This window comes from Mobula hypostoma, chromosome 6 (genome assembly GCF_963921235.1).
Source record: "Mobula hypostoma chromosome 6, sMobHyp1.1, whole genome shotgun sequence".
NCBI classification, from domain to species: domain Eukaryota; kingdom Metazoa; phylum Chordata; class Chondrichthyes; order Myliobatiformes; family Myliobatidae; genus Mobula; species Mobula hypostoma.
In genome coordinates, this window is record NC_086102.1 from 191,520,838 (window position 1) to 191,536,619 (window position 15,782).

The 15,782-nt window shown below is 45.8% G+C and overlaps 1 protein-coding gene across 2 annotated transcripts in view; it reads left to right on the forward strand.

Moving 5' to 3' along the window:
- Positions 1-5,110: 5,110 nt before the first annotated feature.
- mgat5 (alpha-1,6-mannosylglycoprotein 6-beta-N-acetylglucosaminyltransferase) overlaps positions 5,111-15,782 on the forward strand; it is a 230,138-nt gene continuing 219,466 nt past the window's right edge. Inside the window, exon 1 of one of the 2 annotated variants that reach the window (XM_063052496.1) lies at positions 5,111-5,296. The gene's annotated coding sequence lies outside the window, so the exon portion shown is untranslated. Of the gene's footprint in view, positions 5,297-5,400; positions 5,555-15,782 lie in introns of those variants that run through there. The other variant, XM_063052497.1, reaches the window with a different exon arrangement.

The window sequence follows — 15,782 nt, forward strand, 5'->3', positions numbered from 1 at the left end:
CATGTTCGTCTGCTTCCACAAGCCAAACTCACGTTGTCCTTACTTGTTCACCACGATCAAAACGCTTAATTATGTCTAGTTTTACCGTAAGTGTAACACCCTTAAGAGCTCTTTCAGGCTTTTCCGATACCATAGAACTCATCTTGCAAACAATTGCTCACAGGCACGCGTTAAAGCAATGCTGTTCAGAATCCAGGGGAGAGCGGCTGCTTGGGGCGTGCTGCCTTTTATCGCGCGCTGATTTTTTCGCACGCTGAATTTTTTTTCATAACAGTGAAAACACCTTCTGAAAGCGAAAACAGGGTACTCATGTAGGTCTTTCATAACAGTGAGGTTTCGTGAAGTGAACGTTCGAAAAGCGGGGGACACCTGTCCTGATCCATGCTCTAAGCTCAACCCCTTTGTTCACAATACTCTTTGCGTTAAAGTAGACACATCTCATCCGTCTAAGTGCGTCCCTTCTCTATCACCTGCCTATCCTCCCTCTCACACTGTCTACAAGTTTTCTCTATTTGTGAGCTAACCGCCTCTTCCCCAGTCTCTTCAGTTCAGTTCCCACCCCCCAACAATTCTAGTTTAAACTCTCCCCAGTAGCCTTAGCAAACCTTCTCGCCAGGATATTGGTCCCTCTGGGATTCAAGTGCAACCCGTCCTTTTTGTACAGGTCACACCTGCCCCAAAAGGGGTCCCAATGATCCAGAAATCTGAATCCCTGCCCCCTGCTCCAATCCCTCAGCCACACATTTATCCTCCACCTCATTCTATTCCTACTTTCACTGTCGCGTGGCACAGGCTCAAATCCCGAGATTACTACCTTTGCGGTCCTGCTTCTCAACTTCCTTCCTAACTCCCTGTAGTCTTTTCTCAGGACCTCTTCCCTTTTCCTACCTATGTCATTGGTACCCATATGTACCACAACCTCTGGCTGTTCTCCCTCCCACTACAGGATATCCTGGACGCGATCTGAAACATCCCGGACCCTGGCACCTGGGAGGCAAACTATCATCCATGTTTCTTTCCTGCGTCCACAGAATCGCCTGTCTGACCCCCTAACTATAGAGTCCCCTATCACTACTGCCTTCCTCTTCCTTTCCCTACCCTTCTGAGCCACAGGACCAGACTCTGTGCCAGATGCACAGCCACTGCCGCTTCCCCCGGGTAGCTGTCCCCCCACCCCACAACAGTACTCAAACAGGAGTACTTATTGTCAAGGGGTACAGCCACAGGGGTACTCTCTAGTACCTGACTCTTCCTCTTTCCCTTCCTGACTGTGACCCACTTGACTGTCTCCTGTGGCCCCGGTGTGACCACCTGCCTATAACTCCTTTCTATCACCTCCTCACTCTCCCTGACCAGGCGAAGGTCATCGAGCTGCATCTCCAGTTCCCCAACGCGGTCGCTTAGGAGCTGCAGCTTGACACACCTGGTGCAGATATGGCCATCCGGGAGGCTGGGAGACTCCAGAACCCCCCATATCTGATACCGAGCACAGAAAACTGGCCTCACACTCATATTACTTCCTTTCTGCAAATAGCACAGGTAAACTTACCTCACCTCGTCTCTCTACCGCCTAAGCCCATTGAGCCAAAGCCCTATCACTCTGTTGCCTCTCGCTCTGTTGCCCGCTCCCCATCTAAATAATAGTTTGCCCATTTATTTCTTCCACCAAAGTGCATGACCATACACTATTCAACATTGTATTTCATTTGCCACTTCTTTGTTCATTCCCCACTTCTTTGTTCATTCCCCTAAACTATCTAAGTCTCTCTGCAGGCTCTCTGTTTCCTCAACACTATCTGCTCCTCCACCTATCTTTGTATCATCGGCAAATTTACCCACATATCTATTAATCCCATACTCCAAATTGTTAACATACATCGTAAAAAGCAGTGGTCCCAACACCGACCCCTATGGAACTCTTTCAGGAAACCATGCTGGCTTTGGCCTATCTTGTCTTGTGCCTCCAGGTACTCTGTAATCTCATCCCTAACAATCAATTCCAACAACTTCCCAACCACCTATGCCAGGCTAACAGGTCTATCGTTTCCTTCCGGCTGCCTCCCTCTCTTCATAAGTAGCGGAGTAACATTTGCAATTTTCCAGTCACCTGGTACAATGCCTAAATCTATCCATTCTTGAAAGATCATTGATAATGCCTCCGTATTGTCTCCAGCTACTTCCTTCAGAACCCAAGGGTACATTCCTTCAGGTCCTGGAGATTTATCCACCCTCAGACCATTAAGCTTCCTGAGCACCTTCTCAATTGTAATTTTCACTGCACATACATCACTTCCCTAACAATCTTGAATGTCCGGTATACTGCAGATGTCTTCCACTGTGAAGAATGATGCAAAATACGCATTCAGTTCCTCTGCCATCTCTGCGTCTCTCATTACAATATCTCCAGCATCATTTTGTATTTCCTATATCTACCTTCAACTCTCTTTTACCCTTTATATACTTAAGAAAGCTTTTAATATCTTCTTTGATATTAGTCACCAGCTTCCTTTCATAATTCATCTTTTTCTTCCTAATGACCTTCTTAGTTTCCTTCCAAAAGTTTCTAAAAGCCTCCCAATCCTCCATCTTCCCACTAGCTTCGACTTCCTTGTATGCCCTCACTTTTGCTTTTACTTTGGCTCTGACTTCACTTCTCAGCCACAGTAGTGTCCTTGTTCCATTCAAAAATTTCTTCTTATTTGGAATGTATCTGTCTTGCACTTCCCTCATTTTTTGCAGTAACTCCAGCCATTGGTCTCTGCTGTCTTTCCTGCTAGTGTCTCTTTCCAGTCAACCTTGGCCAGTTTCCCTCTCATGCCACTGTAATTTCCTTGGAATTTAGTTTCTCCTTCTCAAGTTTCAAAGTGAACTTAATCATATTGTGATCACTGTTCCCTAAGGGTTCCTTAACCTTAAACTCTCTTATCACCTCAGGATCATTGCACAACACCCAGTCCAGCACAGCCGATCCCCTAGTGGGTTCAACCACAATCTGTTCTAAAAAGCCATCCCTTAGACATTCTACAAATTCTCACTCTTGAGGTCCAGTACTGGCCTGGTTTTCCCAATCCACATTTCATCCCCACCAATTATCATGACATTGCCCTTCTTACATGCCTTTTCTATCTCCTGTTGTAATTTGTAATCCACAACCTGGCTGCTGTCTGGAGGCCTGTATACAACTGCCATTAGGGCCCTTGCCCCTGTATCTGTTCTGATAAGGTCATGATTAAGTTCTTACAGTAGCAGCAATATTCAACAGTAATCCCATATCCTCTGAATCTCCAAACGGCTAAGTTTGCCCATCTCTGACATACAATAGTAGTTGATGCAACACAACATAAAAGAATATCATGATGGTTGGGTGGAAGACCAGAGACATTCTCAATGTTCTTGGAAGGTACCCGGGCTGTTTGATCTTTCGCACTATCCATTGCATGTGCCACTGTACCACAAATATTGGTATTACACAATTATCTTTCTTAAATACATTAACATATGTTATGGATTGTATATGATAAATGAAAGCAAATCATTTAACATTTTTGCAACAGCAGTATAATGTAAATGTATTTACTAATTGCATTTTGCCAAGTATAATCATTAGTTCAATATTTTAAACATTAATCTGACTGCACGAGATGCCTCTGCAGAAAATTTGAAATTCACACAGGAACAGGGTGGCTTGGATGAAGATCTAAACACACTTGGAAACAGGTTCAGTGGATCGACTAGAGTTTTTGTTCTTAATTATTTTTATGAATGAGTCATTCAGGCCACTGAGCAAACAAGAGGAATTCTGCAGATGCTGGAAATTCAAACAACAGACATCAAAGTTGCTGGTGAACGCAGCAGGCCAGGCAGCATCTCTAGGAAGAAGTACAGTCGACGTTTCAGGCCGAGACCCTTCATCAGGACTAACTGAAAGAAGAGCTAGTAAGAGATTTGAAAGTGGGACGGGGAGGGGGAGATCCAAAATGATAGGAGAAGACAGGAGGGGGAGGGATGGAGCCAAGAGCTGGACAGGTGATTGGCAAAAGGGATATGAGAGGATCATGGGACAGGATGCCCAGGGAGAAAGAAAAGGGGGAGGGTGGGGGAAACCCAGAGGATGGGCAAGGGGTGTAGTCATAGGGACAGAGGGAGAAAAAGGAGAGAGAGAGAAAGAATGTGTGTATATAAATAAATAAACGGATGGGGTACAAGGGGGAGGTGGGGCATTAACGGAAGTTACAGAAGTCAATGTTCATTTCAATGTTCAACATTGACTTCTCTAACTTCCACTAATGTCCCACCTCCCCCTCGTACCCCATCCGTTATTTATTTATATACACACATTCTTTTTCTCTCTCTCCTTTTTCTCCCTCTGTCCCTCTCACTATACCCCTTGCCCATCCCCCTGGGCTTTTCCCCCTCCCTCTTGTCTTTCTCCCTGGGCCTCCTGTCCCATGATCCTCTCATACCCCTTTTGTCCATCACCTGTCCAGCTCTTGGCTCTATCCCTCCCCCTCCTGTCTTCTATCATTTTGGATCTCCCCCTCCCCCTCCCACTTTTAAATCTCTTACTAGCTCTTTCTTCAGTTAGTCCTGACGAAGGGTCTCGGCCTGAAACGTCGACTGTACCTCTTCCTAGAGATGCTGCCTGGCCTGCTGCGTTCACCAGCAACTTTCATGTGTGTTTCTTCTATGATTTTACAACTTCTGGACCAGTAAGGACACAAAAAAGTAAAATATTTGCATAACGATAAAAACAGTGAGGAGGCAGAGGGTGTTTATAGTAAATGCATAATGCATGAAATCAGACAACATCTTCTAAAATATGCATTCCCGCTTTCATGGGTTGGCTGTAATGACTGTTGACTATCACCTTGCAGTTGCACCACACAGTACGTTCATTGTGCGCAGCGGGAACGGGAGCTGCAGGAACTCAGCCGGCCGATGGGGGGCGCTATTTCATTGTGCGCAGCGGGAACGGGAGCTGCAGGAACTCAGCTGGCCGATGGGGGCGCTATTTCATTGTGCGCAGCGGAACCTGAAGGCACTCAGCTGACGCGCATGACTGCTCAAGCGCAAATGATATCGTGCTGTCGTCGATGCAGGCACAGTGCAAGAGAGCTAAGGAAGCAAGGGCGGTCGAGGACCGCATGCGCGGCGATGTTTCCTGCTGTACGAGATATTGGCTGGGCTCGCCCTGCCGGAACGCGCCAAATGGGCTAATACTACGTGGAGAGAGGGGCCATTAATTAACGTTTTTGTAAAAATATATTTCCGAGGGGATCGGAGTGACGGAAACCAGGTAAGAAACAACAATGCTATGTCGCCAAGCGGGCCCCAACGTTTGGACTGGCGCAAGCGCAATGGGAACATGCCGAACGACCCTCGTGGCCAGAGTAGCGCGTGCGTAGTGGCGCACAGCAAGCAGCCCTCCGACGGCCGGACCGGTGCATGCGCAGTACCGCTCCTGGCATTTCTCAGCAGCTTGGGCTCAAACAGGGACTCCGCTGCCGTGAGAAATAATTAAACCTCAGACCCCGCGCTCAGAGCAGGAGAAAGGGTAAGGAAGACGGAGAACAATAGAAACGGTGTTTATTTTCAATTAATGGTGTTTTGGGAATTAAAGCTGTGATGTTTTTGTTTGTGGAATGAGATCGCCTGCCAGGTGAGCATGAAGCCTGGTTTTTTCCCTCTCCTCGAGGCTTTTTTGCAGTTTCGGCTCCAGGGATGCATATTTTTGCATTATTTGTTTTTTTGTTGTGCAGTTCTTAACTAAGCACGGCTAGGCTTGCGTTTCATGAGGAAGTGGAAATGTTGGGTTTATCGCTGATCTGATGGCCCGTAATCTATTGATCACTTGTGAAAGCAACAAAGGGAAACCCTGTCTGCTTTCGGGCGTCGAAGCAGCGTGAGTGCACGGACTAAAATCAGATGGTGAGCAAAGAGCTCTCCAAGGTTGCTCAGTGGGTCTGTATTGAACGGAACACCTTCTCCCTACCAATTACACATTCCTTCACTGCTGGCAGAGGCAAGTGGCAAGGGTGGTTTTCGTGTCAGAAGTCGAAGAACCGAGTCAGCGGACATGCATTTAGTGACACTCTCCACTCGGGTTGTCTGGATCCCATGATCGTACAAGAGGAAAGAAGCAAATTTGAATTTATTTAAATCTTGCATCTGTCCCACAACGTGAGGGTGTAAAAATCTTTGCCTGATGACTCCGTCGCAATGTACGGACATGTGAATTTGTAAGTCTCATGGCTTGTAGAAAGAAGCTGTCCCGTAGCCTGTCGGTCCTGGCTTTACTGCGGCGGTACCGTTTGCCAGATGGAAGCAGCTGAAACAGTTTATGGTTGGGGTGACTGGTGTCCCCGGTGATCATCCAGGCCTTGTTTATGCACCTGCTGATGTAAATGTCCTCAATAGAGGGAAGTTCACACCCGCAGATGAGCTGGGCTGTCCGTTTAATCGTGTTTAATATTAAGTGGTATATGTCATGACGTTTGTTGTTTTGTATATCGCCTGTTAAAGATGTTCTTTGTAGAATAGTACAGTACAGCACAGCACAGCCCCTTTGGCCTATAATGTTGGGCCGACCCTCAAACCCTGCCTCCCATATATGCCCCTACCTTAAATTCCTCCATATACCTGTCTAGCAATCTCTTAAACTTCACTAGTGTATCTGCCTCCACCACTGACTCAGGCAGTGCATTCCACGCACCAACCACCCTCTGAGTAAAAAACCTTCCTCTAATATCCCCCTTGAACTTCCCACCCCTTACCTTAAAGCCATGTCCTCTTGTATTGAGCAGTGGTGCCCTGGGGAAGAGGCGCTGGCTGTCCACTCTATCTATTCCTCTTATTATCTTGTATACCTCTATCATGTCTCCTCTCATCCTCCTTCTGACCAAAGAGTAAAGCCCTAGCTCCCTTAATCTCTGATCATAATGTATACTCTCTAAACCAGGCAGCATCCTGGTAAATCTCCTCTGTACCCTTTCCAATGCTTCCACATCCTTCCTATAGTGAGGCGACCAGAACTGGACACAGTACTCCAAGTATGGCCTAGCCAGAGTTTTATAGAGCTGCATCATTACCTCGCGACTCTTAAACTCTATCCCTCGACTTATGAAAGCTAACACCCCATAAACTTTCTTAACTACCCTATCTATCTGTGAGGCAACTTTCACGGATCTGTGGACATGTACCCTGAGATCCCTCTGCTCCTCCACACTACCAAGTATCCTGCCATTTACTTTGTACTCTGCCTTGGAGTTTGTCCTTCCAAAGTACCGCCTCACACCTCTGGGTTGAACTCCATCTGCCATTTCTCAGCCCACTTCTGCATCCTATCAATGTCTCTCTGCAATTTTTGACAATCCTCTACGCTATCTACAACGCCACCAACCTTTGTGTTGTCTGCAAACTTGCCAACCCACCCTTCTACCCCAACATCCAGGTCGTTAATAAAAATCACAAAAAATAGAGGTCCTAGAACTGATCCCTGTGGGACACCACTGGTCACAATCCTCCAATCTGAATGTACTCCCTCCACCACGACCCTCTGCCTTCTGCAGGCAAGCTAATTCTGAATCCACCTGGCCAAACTTCCCTGGATCCCACGCCTTCTGACTTTCTGAATAAGCCTACCATGTGGAACCTTGTCAAGTGCCTTACTAAAATACATATAGATCACATCCACTGCACTACCCTCATCTATATGCCTGGTCACCTCCTCAAAGAACTCTATCAGGCTTGTTAGACACAATCTGCCCTTCACAAAGCCATGCTGGCTGTCCCTGATCAGACCATAATTCTCTAAATGCCCAGAGTTCCTATCTCTAAGAATCTTTTCCAACAGCTTTCCCACCACAGACGCAAGGCTCACTGGTGTATAATTACCTAGACTATCCCTACTACCTTTTTTGAACAAGGGGACAACATTCGCCTCCCTCCAATCCTCTGGCACCATTCCCGTGGACAACGAGGACATAAAGATCCTAGCCAGAGGCTCAGCAATCTCTTCTCTCACCTCATGGAGCAGCCTGGGGAATATTCCGTCAGGCCCCGGGGACTTACCTGTCCTAATGTATTTTAACAACTCCAACACCTCCTCTCCCTTAATATCAACATGCTCCAGAACATCAACCTCACTCATATTGTCCTCACCATCATCAAGTTCCCTCTCATTGGTGAATACCGAAGAGAAGTATTCATTGAGGACCTCGCTCACTTCCATAGTCTCCAGGCACATCTTCCCACCTTTATCTCTAATCAGTCCTACCTTCACTCCTGTCATCCTTTTGTTCTTCACATAATTGAAGAATGCCTTGTAGGTTTTCCTTTACCCTACTCGCCAAGGCCTTCTCATGCCCCCTTCTTGCTCTTCTCAGCCCCTTTTTAAGCTCCTTTCTTGCTACCTTATATTCCTCAATAGACCCATCTGATCCTTGCTTCCTAAACCTCATGTATGCTGCCTTCTTCCACCTGACTAGATTTTCACCTCATTTGTCACCCATGGTTCCTTCACCCTACCATTCTTTATCTTCCTCACCGGGACAAATTTATCCTTAAACATTGACCACATGTCCATAGTACATTTCCCTGCAAAAACATCATCCCAATTCACACCTGCAAGATCTAGCCTTATAGCCTCATAATTTATCTTTCCCCAATTAAAAATTTTCCTGTCCTCTCTGATTTTGTCCTTTTCCATGATAATGCTAAAGGCCAGAGAGCGGTGGTCACTGTCCCCCAGATGCTCACCCACAGAGAGATCTGTGACCTGACCCAGTTCGTTACCTAGTACTAGATCTTGTATGGCATTCCCCCTAGTCGGCCTGTCAGCGTACTGTGACAGGAATCCGTCCTGGACACACTTAAACTCTGCCCCATCTAAACCCTTGGAACTAATCAGGTGCCAATCAATATTAGGGAAGTTAAAGTCACCCATGATAACAATCCTGTTAATTTTGCACCTTTCCAAAATCTGCCTCCCATTCTGCTCCTCGGGATCTCTGCTGCTACCAGGGAGGCTATAGAATACCCCCAACAGGGTAACTCCTTCCTTCCTGTTCCTGACTTCTACCCACACTGACTCAAAGGAGGATCCTCCTACATTACCCACTCTTTCCGTAGCTGTAATAGTATCCCTGACCAGTAATGCCACCCCTCTTCCCCCTTTTCCCCCCTCTCTATCCCTTTTAAAGCACTGAAATCCAGGAATATTGAGAATCCATTCCTGCCCTGGTGCCAGCCAAGTCTCTGTAATGGCCACTACATCATAATTCCATTTATGTATCCAAGCTCTCAGTTCATCACCTTTGGTCCTGATGCTTCTTGCATTGAGGTACACACATTTCAGCCCTTCTACCTCACTGTCTTTACGCCGTTTATTCTGCTTCTCTTTCCTCAAAACCTCTCTGTATGTTAGATCTGTCTTTACTCCATGCACTTCTTTCACTGCTCTATTGCTCCGGGTCCCATCCCCCTTGCAAATTAGTTTAAACCCTCCCGAACCATGCTAGCAAACCTACCTGCAAGGATATTGCTCCCCCTCGAGTTCAGGTGCAACCCATCCCATCTGTATAGGTCCCACCTTCCCCAGAAGAGATCCCAATGATCCAAAAATCTAAAGCCCTGCTCCCTGCACCAACTCCTCAGCCACGCATTCAACTGCCATCTGCTCCAATTCTTACCATCACTTGTCATGTTGCACTGGCAGCAATCCTGAGAACTCCACCCTTGAGGTCCTGTTCTTCAGCCTTCTGCCTAGTTCCCGAAACTCACACTTCAGGACCTCATCCCTCTTCCTGCCTATGTCGTTGGTACCAACATGTATCACGACTTCTGGTTGCTTTCCCTCTCTTACCAGGATGTCATGCACCCGGTCAGAGACATTCCGGACCCTGGCACCTGGGAGGCAACAAACCATGCGGGTGTCCTTCTCACGTCCACAAAATCTCCTGTCTGCTCCCCTGATTTTGAGTCTCCAATGACGACAGCCCTCCTCTTCTCCGTCCCACCCTTCTGCACCACAGGGTCAGACTCAGTGCCAGAGGCCCTGCCACCGTGGCTCACACCTGGTCAGTCATCCCTGCCAACAGTATCCAGGATGGTAAACTTATTATTCAGGGGAATGGCTACAGGGGTGCTCTGCACTACCTGTCTGCTCACCTTAGCTTTCCCCCCTCTGACTGTTACCCAACGACCTGCTTCCGGCAGCCTAGGTGTGACTACCTCCCTGTAGCTCTCATCTATGACTGCCTCATTCTCCCTTATGAGTCGAAGGTCAACCAGCTGCTGCTCCAGATTCCTTACATGGTCTTCCAGATCACCCAGCCGTATGCACTTCAGGCAGATGTGACTCTGCGGGAGAGAGACATTCCCCCAAGACTGCCACATCTCACATGAGAGGCACATCACTGTCTCAAGAGGCATTATAAAAACTAACTGGGAACAAGCTTGTCCTCTGCCTCTTCTGATCGAAACCTCTCAACTCAAAGCTCCACTCCTTCACTGGCCCACTCACTCTCTGGCTGCTCCACTTGAGCTGCCCCTCTATTTATTTGTTTGAGCTTTTCAAACTGCTTGGTCACCTGACCTCGACTGCCCAATCAGCTGCTTTCTGCTGAGTCTGATCTATTCAAATCTTGATTGACTTGATTGCACAGTTCAACGGCCAAAACTGCCAGAATCTCTCGAGCCAAAGCCTCAAAGCTCCACTCCTTCACTGGCCCACTCACTCACTGGCTGCTCTGCTTGAGCTATCCCTCTATTTATTTGTTTGAGCTGTTCAAGCTGCTTGGTCACCTGACCTCGATTGCCCAATCAGCTGCTTTCTGCTGAGCTATTCAAATCTTGATTGCATAGTCCAGCTGCCAAAATTACCAGAATCTCGCGAGCCAAATCCTCAAAGCTCCACTCCTTCACTGGCCCACACACTCACTGGCTGCTTTCCATAGTGCCCGTGATGGAGCTGGCTGAGTTTACAACTTTCTGCGGCTTTTTCTGATCCTGTGCAGTAGCCCCTCCATACCAGGCAGTGATACAGCCAGTTAGAATGCTCTCCACAGTACATCTGCAGAAATTTGCGAGTGTCTTTGGTGAGATACCAAGTCTGCTCAAATTCCTAATGAAATGTAACTGCCCTTGTGCTACCTTTATAATTGCATCAGTATGTTGGGCCCAGAATAGATCTTTAGAAATGCTGACACCCAGGGACTTGAAACTGCTCACCCTATCCACTTCTGATCCATCTGTGAGGACTGGTGTGTGTTCCTTTGACTTCCCCTTCCTGAAGTCCACAATCGGTTCCTCAGTTCTCACTGACATTGAGTGCAGGGTTCCTGTTGTGACACCTCTCAACTAGCTAATATATCTTGCTCCTGTACGCTTCCTCCCTCCACGTTACTACCTGAAATTCTGCCAACAATAGTTGTCATCAGCAAATTTATAGATGGTGATTGAGCTGTGTCTAGGCACACAGTTCTGGGTGTAGAGAGTAGAGCAGTGGGCTAAGCACACATCCTCTAATCAACAAACTCCAAAATCTGGATCTTTGTACCTCCCTCTGCAACTAATCCTTGACTTCTTCACCAGGAGCCCACAGTCTGTATGTTATTTCCAATCCATACAGACTGTGGGCTCCTGGTGAAGAAGTCAAGGATTAGTTGCAGAGGGAGGTACAAAGATCCAGATTTTGGAGTTTGTTGATTAGAGGTGGATGAGGGTGTGAATATGTTGAACATTGAGCTGTAATCAATAAACAGCAGCCTGATGTAGGTGTTCCCATTGTCCAGGTGATCCAAGGCTAAGTCGAGAGCCACTGAGATTGCATCTACTGTATAGGCAAATTGCAGGCCCAGGTCCTTGCTTAGGCAGGAGTTGATTCTGGCTGGGACCAACCTCTCGAAGTACTTCATCACAGTAGGTGTGAGTGCTTCCGTGTGATAGTCATTGAGGTAACTCACACTGCTCTTCTTGGACACTGGTAGAAATGTTGTCCTTTTGAAGCAGTTGAGAACCTCCTACTGCAGCAGCGAAAGATTGAAGATGTTCTTGAAACAGGAGTAAATGGAGACCGAGATAGGAACAGACATGTAAAAAAGGCAGAAATAATTTAATGCCGATTGTGAACTGATTCCAACATGCAGCAGAATGCAATGATTTTATTTGGAGGGGAATAGAAATGGGAGGGGATGCAGAACAGAAGCTTATTTTTATAGTAACCCACTCATTTACAATGTGAAAATGGCGAGGCAATTTGGCACAAAGGTAGGAAAGTGAATTAAACACTTGCACTTTAAAACACTGAAAATATATATATAGGAATGTATATCACTTGGGAAACTTATGGACGTGTTATTTGTATTGAAATTTCTAATTCCAACAAAATAATTGTAGTGTAATATTTGCAGCTGATAAAATTTCATTTTTTTTGGGGGGGGGAAGTTACAGTTAAAATCATGCTCAATAATTTAAAATTATTTTTGTCCAGGAAGTGATTGACATGATTTGTGACAGTATCTTTGATAAACTCTGCACAGGTGACCAATAGCCATAGTGCTTCATTGGTCAATTTAATAGATTGACAAAAAAGAGTAACTTGGTGAGAATTTCAATTCAGTCTCTCTGCAACACAGAGCATGTATAACCACACAGATAGGAATTTTTGATTTCTTCAGCGAATCTAAATAACTCATTGTAGAATTTACTGAATATTTTGCTCAAGTGGACAGTAGTAATTTATAAATACTTAAATGGTGTTATTCTAATTTTGATAAATTGTGTGAATAAACTGTACATTTTTAATAAAATCTCCCAGAAGAATGGTCTCTTTGGGTCATGGCATCTGGTAAGTTAGCTTTGAATGAAGTAGAAGTGGCCACTCTGTCCCTCATGCCTGCTCCACCAGATTACAGCTGCTTTTTGCCAAGGACTTTAATGTATAAGAAAATCATAAATTCTGAAAAGCTTGAGCAAATTTATCTGCTAACTGGACTTTCTGGCTTAAAATGTTGTTTCAGCAAACACAGTCATAAGAAATAGAAGGAAGTCGGGGCATTTCAGTGCCATTTGCCTACTCTGCCATTTGTTCAGATCCTGGCTGACCTTGTTCTTAAGCACTGTTTTCCTTCATGAGCTGATTTCTCATGGTTCCTCTAAATTTAAAAATACACAAAACTGTCCAAAATCTTGAGTAGAGAATTCCAAATATTCATCACCCCTCTGGGTGAAGACGTTTATTCTTATTCTTGTCTTGAATGTCTAATCATTTCTCATTGTTTTGAACTTGGAAGTACAGTCCTAGGCTGGTTAATCTGCCCTCATGTGGCAAATATACAATCTTAAAAATTAGCTCTTGCACTTCTGTATGGCAAATATATCTATCGCTTGGTAGTGCAACGAGTTGTTGTTACTTTACGCGCCTTGTGGCACATTGACCGGCAACCTTACTGTTTCTTTAGCATTTTTAACTTTTTTTTTTATGAGGCCGAGTTGCTGGCTCAACACTCAGCCCAACGCAGGTGGAAAGCGTGCCAGGAGCCGGCTGGATTTGAACCCCGGAACACTCGTCTCGAGCTCTGGTGCAGATGCCACTACAGCACTGGCAGACTAGAGTAGACTTTTACATAATTCCATAGCAAACTTCCTCTGAGCACCACCACCTTTTTGATCTGAGTACTTAAAATATAGAACCACAGAAAACCTATGCTGTGCCGAACATGGACTTACTTAGAAATTGCCTAGGATTACACAAAGCCCTCTATTTTTCTAAGCTCCATGTACCTGTCCAAAAGTCTCTTAAAAAACCCTATCATATCCGCCTCCACCACCGTTGCCGGCAGTTCATTACACGCACTCACCACCCTCTGCCTAAAAAAACTTACCCCGACATCTCCTCTGTACCTACTTCCAAGCACCTTAAGACTATGCCCTCTCGTGTTAGCCATTTCAGCCCTGGGAAAAAGCCTCTGACTATCCACACGATCAATGCCTCTCATAATCTTATATACCTCTATCAGGTCACCTCTCATCCTCCGTCGCTCCAAAGAGAAAAGACCACGTTCTCTCAACCTATTCTCATAAGGCATGCTCCCCAATCCAGGCAACATCCTTGTAAATCTCCTCTACACCCTTTCTATAGTTTCCACTGCCTTCATGTAGAGAGGTGACCAGAACTGAACACAGTACTCCAAGTGGGGTCTGACCAGGTTCCTATATAGCTGTAACATTATCTCTTGGCTCTTAAACTCAAACCACGGCTGATGAAGGCCAATGCACCGTATGACTTAACCACAGAGTCAACCTGCGCAGTAGCTTTGAGTGTCCTATGGACTCAGACCCCAAGATCCCTCCGATTCTCCACACTGCCAAGGGTCTTACCATTAATACTTAATTATGCCATCATATTTGACCTACCAAAATGAACCACCTCACACTTACCTGGGTTGAACCCCATCTGCCACTTCTCAGCCCAGTTCTGCATCCTATCGATGTCCTGCTGTAACCTCTGACAGCCCTCCACACTATCCACAACATCCCCAACCATTGTGTCATCAGCAAATTTAATAACCCATATCTCCACTTCCTCATCCAGGTCATTTCTAAAATTCACGAGTAGAAGGGATCCCAGAACAGATCCCTGAGGCACACCACTGGTCACCAACCTCCATGCAGAATATGACCCATCTACAACCACTCTTTGCCTTATGTGGGCAAGCCAATTCTGGATCCACAAAGCAATGTCCCCATGGATCCCATGCCTCCTTACTTTCACAATAAGCCTTTCATGGGGTACCTCATCAAATGCCTTGCTGAAGTCCATCAGGCTCGTAAGGCATGACCTGCCTTTGACAAAGCCATATTGACTATTCCTTATCATGTTATTCCTCTCCAAATGTTCATAAATCCTGCCTCTCAGGATCTTTTCCATCAACTTACCAACCACAGAAGTAAGACTAATTGGGCTATAATTTCCTGGGCGATCTCTAATCCCTTTCTTGAATGAGGGAACAACATCTGCAACTCTCCAATCCTCTGGAGCTTCTCCCATCGCCATAAATGACGCAAAGATCATCACCAGAGGCTCAGCAATCTTCTCCCTCGCCTCCCACACTAGCCTGGGGTACATCTCATCTGGTCCTGAAGACTTATCCAACTTGATGCTTTCCAAAAGCTCCAGCACATCCTCTTTCTTAATGTCTATATGCTCAAGTTTTTCAATCCACTGTAAGTCATCCCTACAATCGCCAAGATCTTTTTCTGTAGTGAATACTGAAGTAAAGTATTCATTAAGTACCTCTGCTATCGTCTCCGGTTCCATACACACTTTTCCACTGTCACACTTGATTGGTCCTATTCTCTCACATCTTATCCTCTTTTTCCCTGAGAACATCTGTTCCCAATTTATGCTTCCAAGTTCCTGCCTGATAGCTTCATATTTCCCCTTACTCCAATTCAATGATGTCCTAACTTGTCTGTTCCTATCCCTCTCCAATGCTATGGTAAAGGAGATCGAATTGTGATCACCATCTCCAAAATGCTCTCCCATTGAGAGACCTGACACCTGACCAGATTCATTTCCCAATACCAGATAAAGTACAGCCTCTCCTCTTGTAGACTTATCTATATATTGTGTCAGGAAACCTTCCTGAACACACCTAACAAACTCCACCCCATCTAAACCCCTCGCCCTAGGGACATGCCAATCGATATTGGGAAATTAAAATCTCCCTCCATGACAACCCTGTTATTATTACAGCTTTCCAGAATCTCCCTATCTGCTC